General features: G+C 36.1%; 1 long non-coding RNA gene across 1 annotated transcript; it reads left to right on the top strand.

The window, feature by feature from the left end:
* The first annotated feature begins 213 nt into the window (after positions 1-213).
* Positions 214-1,315, top strand: LOC133990528 (uncharacterized). The gene is made up of 3 exons (XR_009926966.1): positions 214-266; positions 757-804; positions 1,257-1,315. It is a non-coding gene; the product is annotated as an uncharacterized LOC133990528 (long non-coding RNA).
* The last annotated feature ends 16,636 nt before the right edge of the window (positions 1,316-17,951 follow it).

Genomic DNA, 17,951 nt, shown 5'->3' on the forward strand with positions numbered 1-17,951 from the left:
AATATGTTCTCTTTTCTCTGTCCGTAGCCCAAACCTCCTCCAAAGCCTGCTGAGGTAACGTAATAAACTCAAACCTTTCATTAGTGTCCTAGCATAGTTTATCATGTGTGTGCTGCGGCATGTATGCAGTGTTTACTTTAAAGATGCGACTCCAGAAAGGCGAAAACTTCTGTTTACAATTAAATCTGCAACTAAATTTACAGAGAAATGACCCAGGAAGACTGGAGAAACCGACTCCTGCTGTGCCTCAACGTCCAACAAACTCTGTAAGTCTAAAAATGATTTATTCTGTTTTTATATGTTGAACATTGAGACACTTACTGAGTATCTAAGGTGTTTCTTCTTGCTTGTAAAACCTGTGCTGAAATTCTACATATCTAAAAGTGTTGGTGTCAGTTTTCAAGATATTTATAAAAAAGCGAACCTGCTGTTTTATGTTGAATATTAAGTGATAATCTAATTTTTTGTTTCTTATACTTTTTCCAGTTATTTTAAATAAATTGAATATTGTCACATAATGTCAACCATTAGTAACATCAATATACATTTCTGCATTAATATAAGTGACAAACTGCTCAGTTAAACCAGCAAACACTCACTATATCTACTGTATCCTAAAAATAAACTAAATAATGTTTCTACCCTGCTTCATCTTTGAGCATTTTTAGTGTGCAGTATTTGGGATTTTTGTATAATTTTACCAGATCTTTTATAAGAAAGTCTAGGCCATAAGATTTCTGCTCTTTTATTTTTCAGGAACTGAGCCACACACAATACCGAACAAAAAAATTTGCAGACAATCAGGTGTGTATATGTTGCTTTAAGTTTTTGAAATTCACTGATATTAATCGTGTTTTACGAGATGAATAACGTCACAGAGAGACAGGTAAGGTGGGAGAGAGAGAGAAGAGATGATGTTGAAGAATTTCCTTGTAAGCTTGTAAATTGTTGAAACTGAAGATAAAAACATTTTTGTTAACAAAATGAAGCATTAAACATCATGAGAGAGACGGTTTGAGTTACCTATAATACCTAATATTGTTGTGAAAATTAATTGAACATCAGTATAATTAATTAATATGTGTGTTTACATGTGGAAACCATATTTTAATCTATGTAATAGCACTGAAAACATTATTTTGATTACTATTAGTATAATTTTAGGTAATCTTCTGCTTACTGTTGCTTTCATATTGTCCAAATGTTCTAATGTGATTTTTTTTAAACACTATATTGTCTCCCTTTTTCTGTATCAGAATAATGGAGACTCGGTACAAAGAGAGACCAAAGAGAAACAGACTCCTGCGGTTCCAACCAGACCCACAGAAAAGGTACAGTACACCCAAATACTGATCATAATTCAGCTCTACTTCTGTTTATTAAATATTTCATGTTTCATGTCAAGAATGACCTTTTATAGTTTACAGTAAAGAATCAGACAGGTACTGAAGGTTTCATGTTTCTTTCATGTTACCAATATCTTTTGTTATTGTTCCCCTTCTGGGCTTTTGTGTGTATGTATGTGTGTGTGTGTGTGTGTGTGTGTGTGTGTGTGTGTGTGTGTGTGTTTGTGTGTGTACAGGAAATAAATGCGACCACATACAGCCATCGTAAGAGGGTGCAGACGGAGGACACGCAGGTACAAAAAACAATCGCACACAATAAATTGTCACTTTCTTCCTCGTATGTTTTTGTGAGTTATTTTCCACATAATCACTCTTCCTCTTTCTCATCAGAGCTCCGGAGAAACTCAAGTTCCCAAAGATGAAATCGACTTTAAACAGGTATTTCAGCCGGGACTCTTGACTCACATCTTTGACCTACTTTATAACCCACTCACATAATTTCCTTCTTCTTCTTCTCCTCACATGTGCTTTGTTTCAGAGTAATCAATTGACTGGAATGTTTCGACGGAGCCAAAAAGAGAAAACGCCGTCATTCACTGTAAGCCATGCACCTGCAGCAGGAAGATAAACTCTGAATGTCACGTGTGTTTATTTGTTTACTCATGAAGTTTTACAGATTTACGGCTCCACTTTCTTGAGGGAGTACATTAAACCATTAGCATTGACCAAATTCAGGGGCTCTGGTCAAACCATCACATATTTTTTTAAAGACTTTCTGTAGTTATTTTACTTGATTGTTCAGCTTTGTTTCACCAGTGGGAGGTGATGAGTAAAAAGCAACATTTATCAGGAGTTTAATACACTTTGTGCAGTGATTTAAAGCTTCAAACAACTTCAAACTCCATCATACTTCAGCACATCACACCCTGTTTGGATGGTCAACAGCTGAGACAAATCCTGCATCCCTATTGGCTGTTTAAGACCTCTCAAGTCAAATTTAGTCAAGTCTATTTTTATTTTTATACCCCCATATCACAGGAAAACAATCATTAACTGCTCTAAATAAATGAATGTGTGTTAAAGGCTGCGACTCTGCAAAGATTGAGCAAGTTTAGTTAAAGCATGAATGGATGAATGGAGCGGCTAAACAGGTTTCTGGTGGCAAACAGGTGTGGGTGCATATGAAACACAAGTGTGTATTCAGACATACAGCAGCTGTGTATCAGCATGTTAAAGCTTATGTTCATTTCAAAGTGGATGTTGTTATAAGTTGACCAGCAGAAAGAATCTCTATCATAAAAAAAACACAATTTAGATAAGCATATAAAATGTTTTAGAGCCTATCTGCTCGGCACAGAGGTAGTTATAGTATTTGAATTAGTAGTAGACAACATGTAAAGTAGAAATGATTTGCTACTGCTTTGAGTTACAGTGTTTTTATCTCTTTCTGCTCACTTCAGAGTTATGTGAACGACGGTGATGAAGAAGAAAAACCTGACGATGCCCCAACCAAACAGGCCTCTGCCAGCAAACCGGTATTTGTGTGTGTGTGTGTGTGTGTGTGTGTGTGTGTGTGTGTGTGTGTGTGTGTGTGTGTGTGTGTGTGTGTGTGTGTGTGTGTGTGTGTGTGTGTGTGTGTGTGTGTGTGTGTGTGTGTGTGTGTGTGTGTGTGTGTGTGTGTGTGTGTGTGTGTGTGTGTGTGTGTGTGTGTGTGTGTGTGTTGATGTTATTAGCAATTTGGTGACATGTGACTGTGATTGACAGGGCGTTCGGAAGGGAGTAATGAAAGGTTTTCAATTCAAGGTACGAAGCACCGTCTGGTTTGGTGTTTTCTGCTGGTGGTGGCTGCAGCATGGTGCAATTAATACAGTTTATACTGGTGACCTTTCACCTGGAAATACTAAATAAATGCGTAAAGTTTGGGTTTAGAGCATAATTGTTCTTTCATGGTGGTGGTGGTATTATTGGTGGTGGTGGTATTATTGGTGGTGGCGGGTATCTGCACTGTGAGGGTTTAATTTTCTTTCTGGTGAAAACCGGGTGGCTTCTTTATGCTTTTAATCAATAAATCCTGTTTACATGATATTTTATCTATTGCAGTAGTTAATGTCTCTTCAGAATATGCAAGTTGTAAACATGATAGTGGCTTCAGGAGGCTGTAAAGCTCATTATACAACAGAAAACAAAATAGTTTGGACAATATTTTTGCTCTTTTTAGGGCGAGTAAAGAGAAAACAGTATCTAAAATAAAGAGGCCTTAACTTTTTGAGCAGTGAGCAGTTTAGATGCCTAAAAGTCAACTCTACGTTGTCAGACTTGCTCATTTTTACCAGTCTGAGCTCTTATATCAGCCTCAGCTTCATTACGGTTCAGCTGTTTATTAAGATGAATGAAAAAGTGAAGCTGACATTTGCATGAAAACGAGTTAAACTTGTTTTTTTCCCCTCCCATTTAATCTTTCTTCTTATAAGACAGTTATATTCTTCAGTGGTTATTGATATCCAGAGGAGCTGAGTGAAGCTTTTTTTTCCTGGAACTGGTTTTAGATGCAAAAGGAACAGGAAGATTATTTTTGAAGTTCAAAAATGAGAAATAAGAAAATGAAGCTGGTTAAAATATACTGTGTTTCGCAGTTTCCATTCACTTTTTTCATATTTAAAACACATCATTTGTTTCTCCTCTTGTCTCGTTGTATTGATATAGTTATCATATTGTGCTGAAGATTGTTGCATCTTCTCCTCTCAAAGGTGAGCAGAGAGCCGAGTCCTGACCCCAGAACAGAGGAAGCGGACTCAGAAAAGGAACAGTCTGCAGAAAAAAACAAGCAGGAAAAAAATGCAGAACACAAACAGGTAAAAAAAAATCAACATGTTAACAAACCAGTTCTGTTTCTACTTTCCCAAACAAACATTAAGACCAACAAAACTGATCTTTACTCTTTTGAAAATGTGATTATTACTTTAAAAGATGAAAAGTGTCAAGTCTCCACCTCAGAAATATGTGCTGTCAACACTATGAATATATTCAAGAATAATTTTTTATTGGAGAAAATACAGATTTTGGAAAGTGTCATAAAATGTGTTATTAAATTTAACAACATTTCTAACACTAACCCTCTTTACTTCAGGACCTTGGAGAACGGATTGCAGGAATGTTTCGGAAAACACCCAAAGACAAAACTTCTTCTCCTGTAGTGATGGTAACATCACTTCCTCCTCCTCCTCTTCCTCCTCTTCCTCCTCCTCCTCCTCCTCCTCCTCCGCCTCCTGCCGTGTTTTGTTTTTTTGAGACTGAATTTCCAGTATTTATTTATTTTTTTCCCCCTTTCATTCATTGTTGTGTTCAATGCCAGGTCACTAAAGCAGAGAGTGATGCTGAAGATGATGAAGAAGAAGAGAAAACATCTGAACAACCCAGCGTAGGTCTTATTTAATGGCTAAAGCAAACTTTAATTGTCGCACTTTTAAAAATGGATGTTTCAAAGTGCTTCACATGCAGAAGTAGAAGAAGTAGAGTTTTTTTACAAGGTGAATTTTAGTTTAAGAAAGGAGCCAATTAGTGGCCACCAAATTCATGAAGGTTTTTGTTTTTTGTTAAAAATGTCATTTTTCTAAATATAAATTGTGCAACAAATATCTGAAAGGATCCCTGTATTTGAATCTGTCTGCTTATTTCAGTGGTTACAGAAAAGCAATGATGATCTTGTGTTGTACTGTATTTGGAAAAAAATTGTGTTTCCCACAGTCTTGGAAAACCTAGAAAAGTCATAGAATCATTAAGTCTCATTTTCCAGGCCAGGAAAAGTAATACAATTAAATAAAATCATTGAAAGTTTTGGATAAGTCATGGGATTTCTGGTCTTTTACACACTTGTGTTTCATGGAATCTGTGGTCTGTATTGACATTAATAAAGGTTTTGAATGCTCGTTGAAATTATGGGTCCTTGAAAACTCATGGAAAAGTTTTGAAACGTTTTGAATCTGTTTATTTTACAGGAGAAAGGAAAGTTTTTTTCTGGTATCCTTAAAAAATCCAACAAATCAGCAGATGAGAGTCTATCACAGGTGAGCGATTCAACCGACTCCAGCTGTTGTGCTGTAGTTTGTATTTTGTCTCTTTTTATTCCTTTATATATTCCTCTTATGTCTTTTTGATATTTCAGGAGAATCTGAGTGTTCACGCTGAGCTGTCAGCCAGCAGTGACAGTCTGTCTGAAAACAACAAGGTGAAGCAGCTTTGTGTTACAGCAGCAGAGATGAACACTTATCTCTAATTATAGTGTAAACACAGGCGGACTCACAGAGGATCGTCCTGTAAAAAAGACTTATCATTGACCCAACCTTGACCAAACCTTAACGGACTTTGTGTCTGTTTCAGGAAAAAGGAGGAATATTTAGTGGGATGTTCAAGAAGAAACCAACAGAAGCTGCTCAGACTGAAGAGGTAATCTTATGCATTTACGTCATACATTGGGTCAAACTAGTCCTTTGTGGTCATTGCAAGGCCGCACCAAATCTTGACTGTAAGACACTGTCTCCCCTTGAGATAGCAGTAGACAGTAGGTCTGCTCCTTTTAGGGCAAACAGGAGGCACCCTGATAGTGTTGCTATAGCAACCAAGATATGTCAGATATGTGTTTGCCTGTCTTTCTGAACGGAGGACAAGGACGCTGAGACACTGTCCTTAGCTGTAAACCAATAGATTAATTTCTATATGCTGTAGATGTGTTGGATCTGACCATATTTGGGCATGGCTCAACTATCTATCAATCAATCAATCAACCAATCAAATGTTATTTAAAAAGCTCCTTTCATTCAGGCTAGTGTCGTTCAAAGTGCTTTACAGTTAGTTGATTGACAAGCTGATAATGAGACAAAACAAGTGACAACATAAAGAAAAGGAATAAAAAACAAAGAACAAATTAAAAGACAAAAATTGAGACCAGTGCACACAAAAGAAAAAAAGTGATAAAAAATCTTTAGAAAATTTAAATAAAATGAGTTAATAAATAAAATAATTCAATGAATATATCTATTAAAAGTTAGAGAAAAAACTAGGTTAAAATACATTAAAAAGACACAATAAAATAAAAGATTAAGTTTAATAAAAGCTGGTCTAAAACTAGGTGAAAATAGATTAAAACTATGGCTTCAGACTATCCCCCGGAGGACCGAACTTGAACGTTGATCAAGTCTCAATAAACCTTTTTGTAAGCGTAAGACATCTCGGACTCCTGTGCAGTTTCTCCACTGATGTATGAGCTAAATATTTAAAATCTACAATAATGCAGAAATATGCCAGATTATCTGCTTGAAGAAAACCAAAAAAGTCACATCATTAAACTGATAAATCACATTGAAGCATTTTGTGTTTCAGGACCGACAGTCTCTACACAGCGATCTATCGGGCAGTAACGACAATCTGTCTGAAAACTCAAAGGTGAGCTCAGAAGTTTACAGATTATTAATTGCAGCATTATAATTAATATCATTTTGTAACTGCTGCTGACTGTGTAATGTCTGATGTCACCAGGAAAAAGGAGGAATATTCAGTGGGATGTTCAAGAAGAAACCAACCGAAGCTGCTCAGACTGAAGAGGTAATCTCATGTGAAAATATGCCAGTTTTTGATTTTAAGTTTTATTTATCTGCTTAAAGGAAACCAAAAGGATCACATCATTAAACAGATAAACATATTCAATCAGCAATCAATCACACTTTATTTATATAGCAGCTTTCATACACTAGCATAGTTCAGTTAGTTTATTGACAAGCTGATAATGAGACAGAACAAAAAAGGAATAAAAACAAAAGAACAATTAAAGACCAAAATTGAGACCAATGAACCAAGAGAAAATAAAAATGATAAAAATGTTTACAAATTCAAATAAAATAAGTAGAAATAGATCATTAAATAGATAAAAGTGATTAAAAAAATGTGTAAAATAAGAGAGAATAAGAGAAAAGGAAATAAAAGATGAAGTTTAATAAAAGCTGGAAGCTAAGGTTAAGAAAGAGATTAAAAGACAAAACATAAAGTATATGAAATTAAAAGATTTAAAACATCAAAAACAACCACAATAGAATAAAATAAAAATACTATAAACTATTAAATTATGAATCAAAAGCCAGGCTCAACAGGGAGATTTTGAGTTTCCTTTTAAAGACATTGAAGCATTTTGTATTTCAGGACCGACAGTCTCTACACAGCGATCTATCGGGCAGTAACGACAATCTGTCTGAAAACTCAAAGGTGAGCTCAGAAGTTTACAGATTATTAATTGCAGCATTATAATTAGCATCATTTTATAACTGCTGCTGACAGTGTAATGTCTGATGTCACCAGGAAAAAGGAGGATTTTTCAGTGGGATTCTCCGGAAGTCTCCCAAGATTCCCGGAGAGGTAATTTTAGATGCTTTAATATTCACTGGAAATGTGTGATAGAGGATATAACTTCCCTGTTTTTCATGGTTCAGAACATATCATGAGTAATAGATTAGCGTCAGGGTGTGAACTGTGCTCTCTCTGTCTCTCTCTCTCTGTCTCTCTCTCTGTCTCTCTCTCTCTCTCTCTCTCTCTCTCTCTCTTTCTCTCTCTCTCTCTCTCTCTCTCTCTCTCTCTCTCCATAATGATGAAGATACAGAAAAATACAAATATATGGCAAAAGTCTCATACCGTCAATATTTTTCTTTCACAAATCATTTAATCAAGCTCCACCTGGCTCTGCTGTAGTTCACACCCTGATTGGCGTGCAGGAACAAACACAATAGAGTCCAGTGAATGTGTTGGAGAGTAAATTAAAGGATTAGTGCACAAAAAAATGTGGTGGGAGCCAAGTGATTAACGAGATTAAGAGTCAGCTGTTTTGGTTGCCAGAAAAGCCCGTTTGTGTGTCAAAACCTCAGCGTGTAATCCTGCCTGGTCATTAGGTCACCGTGACTCTGAGCTTCCTTGTATGTAAAGATCAATGTTAAAAGCCTGAAGAAACTTGGAGGGGATGGCATTTAGTATGATGGAGAATTAGGGTATTAAAAAAAGGAGAGAATTAATTGTTGTAGTTTTACAAGAAAATACAGCAAACCTCTCTGGGTTTTTGTCTCATACATCAGGGAAGTGGTTCTTTATTTATTTCACCAGGTGTATCATAAAATCTCTGATAATAAGATAAAGTGCCTATTGATCAAACCTGCAACGTCAGGTCATCAACGTCACTCCTCTCATAATATGTTACAACTTTTTTTCCTCTAGGTTTTTTACTTTATTCTCCACATATTTCAACTTTATTCCCAGCTATATATTAGCTATAGCTCAAATATTTAAGAAAGAATTTCAGTTTGTCTCGAGCCACTTAAGTATGATTTTTGGGCATTTCCAAAATATGTGAAATTGATTTCCCATTGAATTAAAATCCAGATTCTGTGAACTAATTTCCAAGTAATTTTTATATAACACAATTAAACTAGAGGAAGTTGAGTCTTATATAACATTTAATACACTTGGTTCAAAATTAAACTAGCGGATAAAATCTATCAAACTGCTTCTGCTGCTAAACACACATTTGCAGGTGATGAGTTTACTACAAATAATGTTGCATGTTCCTCTGGTTTCCTGTTTCATGCTAGTGTGGGAGAGCAGTGTTGATGTTCACACAGGTTCAGTAACATTTTTGTTGTTTTCAGGAAGTTCAGGGTGCAGAGGCGTTACGGAGCGAGCTCTCTGTCAGCAGCGACAGTCTGTCAGACAACAAGGTGAGACTTGATGCCAGAACTGATCCCTCACCTACTGAAACCACATGAGTCAGAGTGACTAACATGAAAACGTGTGTGTGTTTGATGTTTGCTCGGCCGGTGGAAGATAAGTTTCCTGATAGTTCTGAAATGTATGAAAATGAGTTGTCATGTTTTTTGTTGTTTTGTCTGTTTTGTAGGAGAAAGGCGGTTTGTTCAGCGGACTGCTTAGAAAGACTCCTAAAACATCCACAGAGGTAAAAGCGCCACAAACACAAGTTTAGCTTTCTGTAGGCTGTAAACACTGTTTAACGCCTAATAACAGCTGCTCAGTGCACAAAAGAAAGTGAAGAACAACCTTCCTTCCTTCCTTACTACCTCCTCTCCTTACTTCCTTCTTCTTTTCCTCCCTCCTTACTCCTTTCCTTCCTTCCTTCCTTCCTTCTTTCCTCACTTCCTTTCTTTCCTCCTGTCGTTCCTTCTTCCTTTCCTTCATCCCTTCCTTCTTTCCTCACTTCCTCACTTCCTTCCTCTTTTCCTCCCTCCCTCCCTCCTTACTCCTTTCCCTTCCTTCCTTCCTTCCTTCCTTCCTTCCTTCCTTCCTTCCTTCCTTCCTTCCTTCCTTCCTTCCTTCCTTCCTTCCTTCCTTCCTTCCTTCCTTCCACAAAACATCAGGTTAGGCAGTGTGTGTTATGTATATGTGCACCAGTGTCTTGCAAGGCTTTAATTTTAGGAAGAAGAGATTAAAGGTTAAAATATGTAACCACATTCTGGTAGCTCTGTCACTTTTTACATGTGTGACAGTTTATATTTTTATTTATATTATATTAATATTGATATTATATTGTTCTATTATTTATGTTATGTTATATTTATTTATATTTTATAATTTTTTATATTTTCATTATATTTTTCACAGACATACATACATAACCCCATCATATAAATGTGTCACATATTGTATTTTAGTTTTTTATTTAAGCAGAACAACATGTTTTTAATAAGTTTACATGATCGTTGTCACAGTCTAAATGTGTTTTAATTCTGCTCTCTTCTTGTTTCAGGAGAATCTCTCAGCGAGCACTGACAGTCTGTCTGAGGCCTCAAACACAAAGGTGAGTTAAAAACTAAAAAGTTTTCGGCATCATCTGGAAAATGTTGTTTGTTTAGTTTGAAAGGTGATCGTTAGACACGTTTTCAAAGATCAATATCTTTACTAAATCAAACATGATTCAGAGTGTTGTGATATTTCCTGAAATCTGTGTCAGGAAACACAATACAAAATGGAGAACAGAGATAGAATAAAGGCTGCTAGCTTTCAATGGTTTTGGTTGTAGGGCTGCAACAAACAAGTATTTTCATTATCGGTTAATCTGCCAATTATTGTCTCCATTAATCCATTAGTCGTTTGGTCAACAAAATTACTATCACCATTTCTTAAAGCACACCTCAAATGTTGTGTTTTCCCCTGACTGTCAGTCCACAACCCAAATATATTCAGTTTACTGTCATTGAAGACTCATAAAAACTGAAAATATTAAAATTTAAGAAGCTAGAGCCCTTTGTTGGAGTTTAAATTTTCCCATTAAAAAGAAGGGGAAAAAAATCCTAATCTTACCCTGGGGCTGGCTCTGGAAAGCATTCCCACCACACATGCAATCACATTGTTCCTACATCTGGCGTCTGGATGGATCAGCAGTCTATCACATGTAGACAACATCTGCACATGTGGACAAGCAGACACACATTCACACACTTTGCTCTGAATCTACTTTGATCTGCTTTAAACTCATTTATTGAAAACAATTTTTTATATATCAGTGTATTTTTCTACTTCTTTCCCTGTACATATACTAACATTACACCTATAAGTAGTATTTTATGGAGGAATATGGTTGTATACAGCAATACAAATACCAAAACCCTTTCTTGTCTTTGTAATTATAATTGTTTAAGACGTCTTTTATGTATTCCTCTAATAAATCAGTCTGTCTGTGTTTTGTCGGGAAGAAGGATGATAAATATAAAGTGTAAAAAAAGTGACCAGGTTGTTTGTTTTCTTTTAGGAGAAAGGAGGAGCGTTCGGTGGAGTGTTCAAGAAGTTGTCCAAACCAGCAGACGGTTCAAACACAGAAGAAGTAAGCAGCAGATCCTCCTCTGAACATCTGGATCCATTTAGTCACAGCAGGACTGAAAGTTGATGCCAAACTGTCTGAGCAGTAGACTTTAATAGAAGAAAATCTGCCTTGAATGAATAAATCTTCATCCTGAGTTGTAAAGCATGCTCAGTTACTCTTCACTGTTCAGCTCCTAGTGATGAAAGGTTTAAAAGCATCTAGTGTGTAACAGTTTTTGATGACTTGAATCTTCTCTCAGGAAAAGCAGCCACAAGATGATGAGCTCTCAGTCGGCAGTGAGGGACAGTCTGAGGAAAACACCAAGGTGAGTAGATTTTAACGCATCTTTTATGAATATATATCTGTAAAAATTTGCTTTAAGAGATGGCACCGACACTCTGAAACTGTGTGTTTCAGGAAAAAGGAGGAATATTTAGTGGAATATTCAAGAAGGCTCCAAAATCTGCAGAAGCTGCTTCACCTGAGGAGGTAACTGTGTCACTAATTCTTCAAATTGAAATGAGTCTCTTTCAACATGTTTCAATTCATCTTTTCACTTGCATATTTTTTTTCTCGAAATTCTTGTTTTCTACACACCAAAACATCTTGTGACAGGTGAAAATCCTGCTCACTTGAACTTAAACTTCAACTCTCATTACTGTTTCAATCCTCAGACCTTCATCTGACAAAATCCATACAAACATACAAACAAACCACTTACGCCACTAATGAGTTTATGTATGTGGTTTGTCAGCAGGACGTCTCAAAGACAGAATGAAATAATATTAGTTGGAAACTTGTGAACAGAAAGAAACAAAAATGAACAGATATTTGGTTCAGAGTAGACCCAGTAATTTTGTACCATTGCCACTATTGTTTTTAATCAAAACACTGCACAAAAAAATGTGTGTCCCATGATTTACAGAGTGTATTTTGATGTGCAGGATCCTCCATAAATAATCTGCACGTGCTGAGTAACAAAAAATACACAAAAGAACAAAGGAGCACACTTCTTTAAGAGTATTACTCTGACATATTTCGACCTTTGTGGGTCTTGTTCGGAGGAAGAGGAAGAGGAAGGTGTGATCATGTCCAATCATTCAAGTTACTGCAGAGTCCTACAAACTTCTACGAACAGCTCGGCCACCAATCCTGTCATATCGCATTCACTTAAAATCTGGTCAGACTTTAGGAAACACTTTCCTGTTCCGCTTTCATACACAGTCGCCCATAAAGTTGGAATAATTTTGTTCAGACACTCTTTTTATTTTCTATTTATACACATCAGTAATCACCTTTGACCAGGTGCAATGAGATTGATCAATACAATTTTGAGAATATATACACTTTATCTATCAAGAATACATCATATTGTCACAATCATTTCATGGAAAGAGGTAAAAAAATATTTTATTCCAACTTTATTGGTGTATTGTGAATATGATCTTTATATAAATTAAGTTATTGCATCCTTTCAGCAATTATAAAACTTTCCTTTTCATAAAATTCTTGTATAAACAGTTAAATGTTACAGCTAATAGTCTACAATTAAATACATGTATATAGAAATTGTCTGCTAAAATGGAGTCTAGCAGCACGTTTATCTGCAAACTTTACTGTGAACATTGCACAAAATATAAATAGTTGATGCAACTTTATGTCTAAGTATATTATGTGTTTTGTTTTGTAGTTTTCTGATGTTACAATAACTATAAATGTGTCTTTTCGTGTCTTACAGGATGAGTCTCCGGATAAAAATCTTTCAGCCAGCAACGAGAATTTATCTGAGAACAAACAAGTGGGTGAAACTTCAAATCCAAAGACAGTAAAAGTGTCTTTTCAACACTGACATCAGCTCATCTTATTTGTTCTGTTTCCATCAGGAGAAAGGAAAGCTGTTCGGTGGACTCCTCAAAAAGACTCCGAAAGCTTCAGGAGAAAAGACAGATGCAGCGGTGAGTGAGTGACCGTTCTTTTAATCTCCCTCTTCATTTCAGTCATCTCAAACAGCGTCTATTTCGTCTGTTTCAGGACAAAGAGGTGCAGAAAGAACTGTCAGCAAGCAATGACGATCTGTCTGAGAATAACACTACAAAGGTGAGTGTAACTCAATAAAAACATGTCGTCAAAATATCTTCAGAGTTGAACGTTCACTGAAGCAAACACATTATTTTTAGGAGAAAAATATTTTCAGCAACATGTTCAAGAAGCCCCAGAAACCAGCAGAGGGCGCTGCAGCAGAGAAGGTGCTGTGACTCAATCAGAAATTATTAAAAATCCAATGTTTTGAAAGATATAAAGAAGATATTTATTGTTTTGTGGTTTGAATTCAGGAGCTGAGCAGTGAAAATCAGTTATCTGGCAGCTGTGATAATCTGTCCGACACCGCTGCCCCGAAGGTACTTCTGTTTAAAAAACCTCTTGGTGTTATTTACGGATGCTTCTGTGATCATAAAGGGAAGTGAAACTTGAACACAAAAATCAGACTGTGTGAAAATATGTCAGCAGGTACTAATAATAATCTGTATTTGTAGTGCTGTTAGTGAAAAAGTGCTTCACATAAGACAACTACTGTACCAACAATGACATAAAAGCAAATGGAAAAAGAAAACATTGAATAGGAAAAGGTAAATAAAAGACATTAAATGAGATTAGATTAAAAATAAGAATATATAAATCCTCCTCCACAGCCTGTGAAGTGTTTCAATTGTCCATTATTATCTCCTTAGTCATGAGTGCAGAGTAAAGAGGACGAATGTGCTTCAGGCTAATTTTATGATTAAACTCTGACTAAGACTGGAAACTGAGGCTTTTAGCTGTTGATTCTCTTCAATTTTGTTTGTTTCTGAGGTTTAAAACATTTTTTTTTTTTAGAGAAGTAACCTCAGTGTGTGTTTTTTAGGAGAAAAAAGGAGGCCTCGCCGGAATATTCAAAAGATCAGCCAGCATCGAAAACCTGTTTGACGAGGTGAGTAATTGTCCCGCTTTGCATGCAGATCGTCCACCGCATTTAAAAACAGGTTTCATGTGAATCAGCTTCAGTCTGAGCATCGTCTTCCCTACAGCTGTTTTATTCTTAATCATGCTTTTGTCTCATATAGTTAAAAAATGTCTTGATTGTCTTTATAGTTGTGAGGAATGTATTACTCACACTTTCATTTGACTCATGCATTTCATTCTAAAGTACAAATTTCCATGCTTGGAGGTGGTGGGTTGGGTGGAGGTAAAATAGATAGATGGTAAAATGTGGACTTTGCTGCAGGAGACAGGACAGGAAAGGAACAGTGATTTTTAACGGTTTCTGTGTCTGCATAGAAAAAGTGTGTCTTTGTACACAAATCTATAGATTAAATATCTTTACTATCTCACAAACTGCTGAGAGACACAATGTTGCAATGTTACTGTGACAAAATAGGTCTCAAATTGTTCACTGTGATTGGCCAAACTTTAAAACCCTGTTTCTTTAAGTCTAACGTTTCACTGTAGAGAAGATTATCAACCAAATATCCAACATTAAACTGTAGTAATGTCTGTGTCGTTGTCCCCCGGAAAACACTTTTTATCTCTTGTCTAAAACTCCCCTCATTTGCTCTCCTGTGGTTTTACTCATCAGGAGAAAGGCGGATTATTCAGCGGACGTCTCAAGAAAACACCAAAAGCATCTGGAGAGGAGGAAGCCGCAGAGGTGAGTTTGTTACTCTTTTAGCTTCACAGTCTGTGTTACTGATAGTTTCTTTTCTTTACTGTATGTTTCTCTTTTTCAGGACAAAGACTCCCAGAAGGAGCTGTCAGCGAGTAATGACAATCTGTCGGAAACCAGCAGCACCAAGGTAACTGCACTGAGACAGATGTTGATTTATATTCAAAAAGGAAACATCAGCTCTGTGCAATAAAACAGCAAAACTGTTGTGCATGTCAAATTCAAGCTAACAGGAAGGTTTCTTTTTGATTTGGACTTCACTCAAAGTTTAAAATTTAAGCATGCCAGAGCTGTATTAGGAATTTTGCTGTAAAATATGAAAAATGTTGCGGTCTTTTACTAGATTTAATGTCTTTGTGTTCAGGAGAAAAGTATCTTCAGCGGGATGTTTAAGAAAACTCCAAAATCAGCAGAGGAGACGACAGGAGAAGAGGTGCAGTAATGACACAAAGTTCACAGTATAATACATATATATTGACACAATCAGGTGACTTTTCCTAATAATGTAACACTGTGAGCTTTATTATCTGTTGTGTGTGTTCAGGACTCAAACACAGGCAACGATAAGAAGTTATCGGTCAGTTGTGAAAATCTGTTGGAAGAAAACACACAAAAGGTACAAATGTTTGGCAATCATGGTGTAAAACTATTTCTTTTTGTATGTATTGATTATTGATTTTTTAAACATGTGAATGATCTCATTTGTTTCAGGAGAAGACCGGAGGTTTGGCAGGAATCTTTAAGAGGTCTCCCAAACCAGCTCCTCGCACCATCGCTGCTAAGGTGACCAAATGATCTGATAATCTGTGTACAATAAGAGCTCTCACTCTAGATTACATTTTATGTGTTTATTTTATCATTTTTATGTTCACTTATTATATTTTCTGTATTTTATTCTACTTTTTTCTCTCTGTTCTTTTATTTGTTGGACTTTATTACACTTTTTTTCTTTTGTAAAGCACCATCTAAAAGGTGCTGTACTAATATTCATCACTTATCATCATTATTATCCTCATTATTATTATTTTTAGTGGTATTATTATTATTGGTAGTGGTAGTAGTAGTAGTACTAGTAGGAGTAGTGGCAGTAGTAGTATGAAAATATGCTAATTCTAGCAAGTAATTCATATTCAGGTTCAAATCTAACTGTGAACTGTGAAGTCTTGGCAGCATAAGTCTCTTCAACACACCGCCTCACTCGACACACCGCCTCACTCGGTTCCTTCTTGTTTTCCAGGATCCTCTCACTAAGGAGCTCTCCGCCAGCTGCGACAGCCTCACAGAAAACTGCAAGGTGAGTTTTAGAGATGATGAAAATGTTTAATGTCATGTTTTACTTTTACACATATGAGACAACATGGTGTGCTGCATTTTGTTTCCTCCCTCTGACAGCGTTTCTCTGCCATCTTAAAAAAATATTTTCTCACATCACATCTCTGAGTAACATCTAATAATGCTGAAATGTAGAAGAATTGAACAGCAGTGTGTGTTGAACTTACAGATGGTACTTCTTCTTTAAATGTCATTTTTCTGCAGGATGATCTATCTGCAGATGAGCGATCAGCCAGTACCGAAAATCTCATTGAAGCTGGAAACACAAAGGTGAGATCACCCTGTTTAATTGTATCAACATGTTAAAAACTTCATGTGCCTTTTATGAGAGATTCATGGTTTTATTTTTTAACAGGAGAAAAAAGTTGGATTTGGTGGGAGGTTTCGGAGGACGCCCAAAACAACAGAACAGGTACGATTAAATAGTGGTCATAATTGTACAGCAGTAGAGAGAGAAATGGAGATAATTAGCAACAAGATTTAGATGTTAAAGATGTTTTAGTGCTGTTAAGGTTTACATTTTCTGCCGTCTTTATGGTCTAAATGGAGAGAAATATTGAAAATAAATCAGTTTATAATGTTGATAATACTGTAGTTATAAATACAAATATGTAAGTAACTGAATTTGTTATCCTGTGACAGGAAGGCGAGGGCACGGAGCCGCCACAGGGAAGCGGGCTGAAACGCCGGAGGACCATCAAGAAGAAAAGACGAGTGAGTTTTTATTCACTTTGCAAACAGGCAGAAACATGGACGAGAGTAGCAAAAACAGCAGTATAGTGTATTTAAACAGATGCATTCATTAGTGTTTGTTTTTCCTGATATTTGTAAAAAAGTTGGAAATCTACAAAGTTGCGTGTTAGACTATAACAGGGAACTTAAATGTAGGTAGAAAAAAACCCATCTTGTAGCATTTAAACAACCAGATTTAATGTAAATACAGTTGAATATCTCCCCTATTCCTCCATCACATGCACACAGCACATTACTTACAGCAGGGCCACATCCCCAACATGCACTGTGCATTCCTCCATCACATGCACAGATTATTTCTAGAAGGGAATATGTTTATTTTACTCAAAATATGATGTTTTTGCTGTTCAGTGAAATAATTGATTAAAGTTCTTATCACAAATAAATCAGTAAAAATGTTGCTTTAAAAAAAACTTGTATTAGTTTGCATGCATGTCTGTTTATGACAAAGCAAAATGTTTTTATTTATGTTTGTATACAGTTGATACAGTTTGTATAAACTACCCCAAATTTCCAGTTAATTCCTGTTAATTCCCATAAATTCCCATGTAAAGTTTCCAACTTGGAATATTTCCAAAATTCCCCAGTTTAACTTCCCATGGAAAGTTTCCTTTGCAACCCTAATCTTGGCTTCAAGGAAACTTGAAAGTGTTGTGTTTATAATTCTGATATCACATGATGATACAGATCAGATTTATTGTGTAGATTTGATGGTTGCATGATGTCGCCTCTGCACCCGGACTCCTACATGAATGCTGACTTTACATCAGAGACCACAATAGAAATAAATATTAGACTTTATCGTGTTATCTTTGATGTTTTGTAGATCTGTTTAACCCGTGGTCTTCTGTCTCTCTCTCATTGTGTCAAATAAACTATAAAACTGCACTAAATGTCAGAGAAGTTATGGTTCGAAATGATTTGCAGTCTTCAACTACAATGACACTTTCATGCTTCTGCAGTTTGAGCTCTTTTT

The sequence above is a fragment of the Scomber scombrus genome, chromosome 11 (genome assembly GCF_963691925.1).
Source record: "Scomber scombrus chromosome 11, fScoSco1.1, whole genome shotgun sequence".
Lineage (NCBI taxonomy): Eukaryota > Metazoa > Chordata > Actinopteri > Scombriformes > Scombridae > Scomber > Scomber scombrus.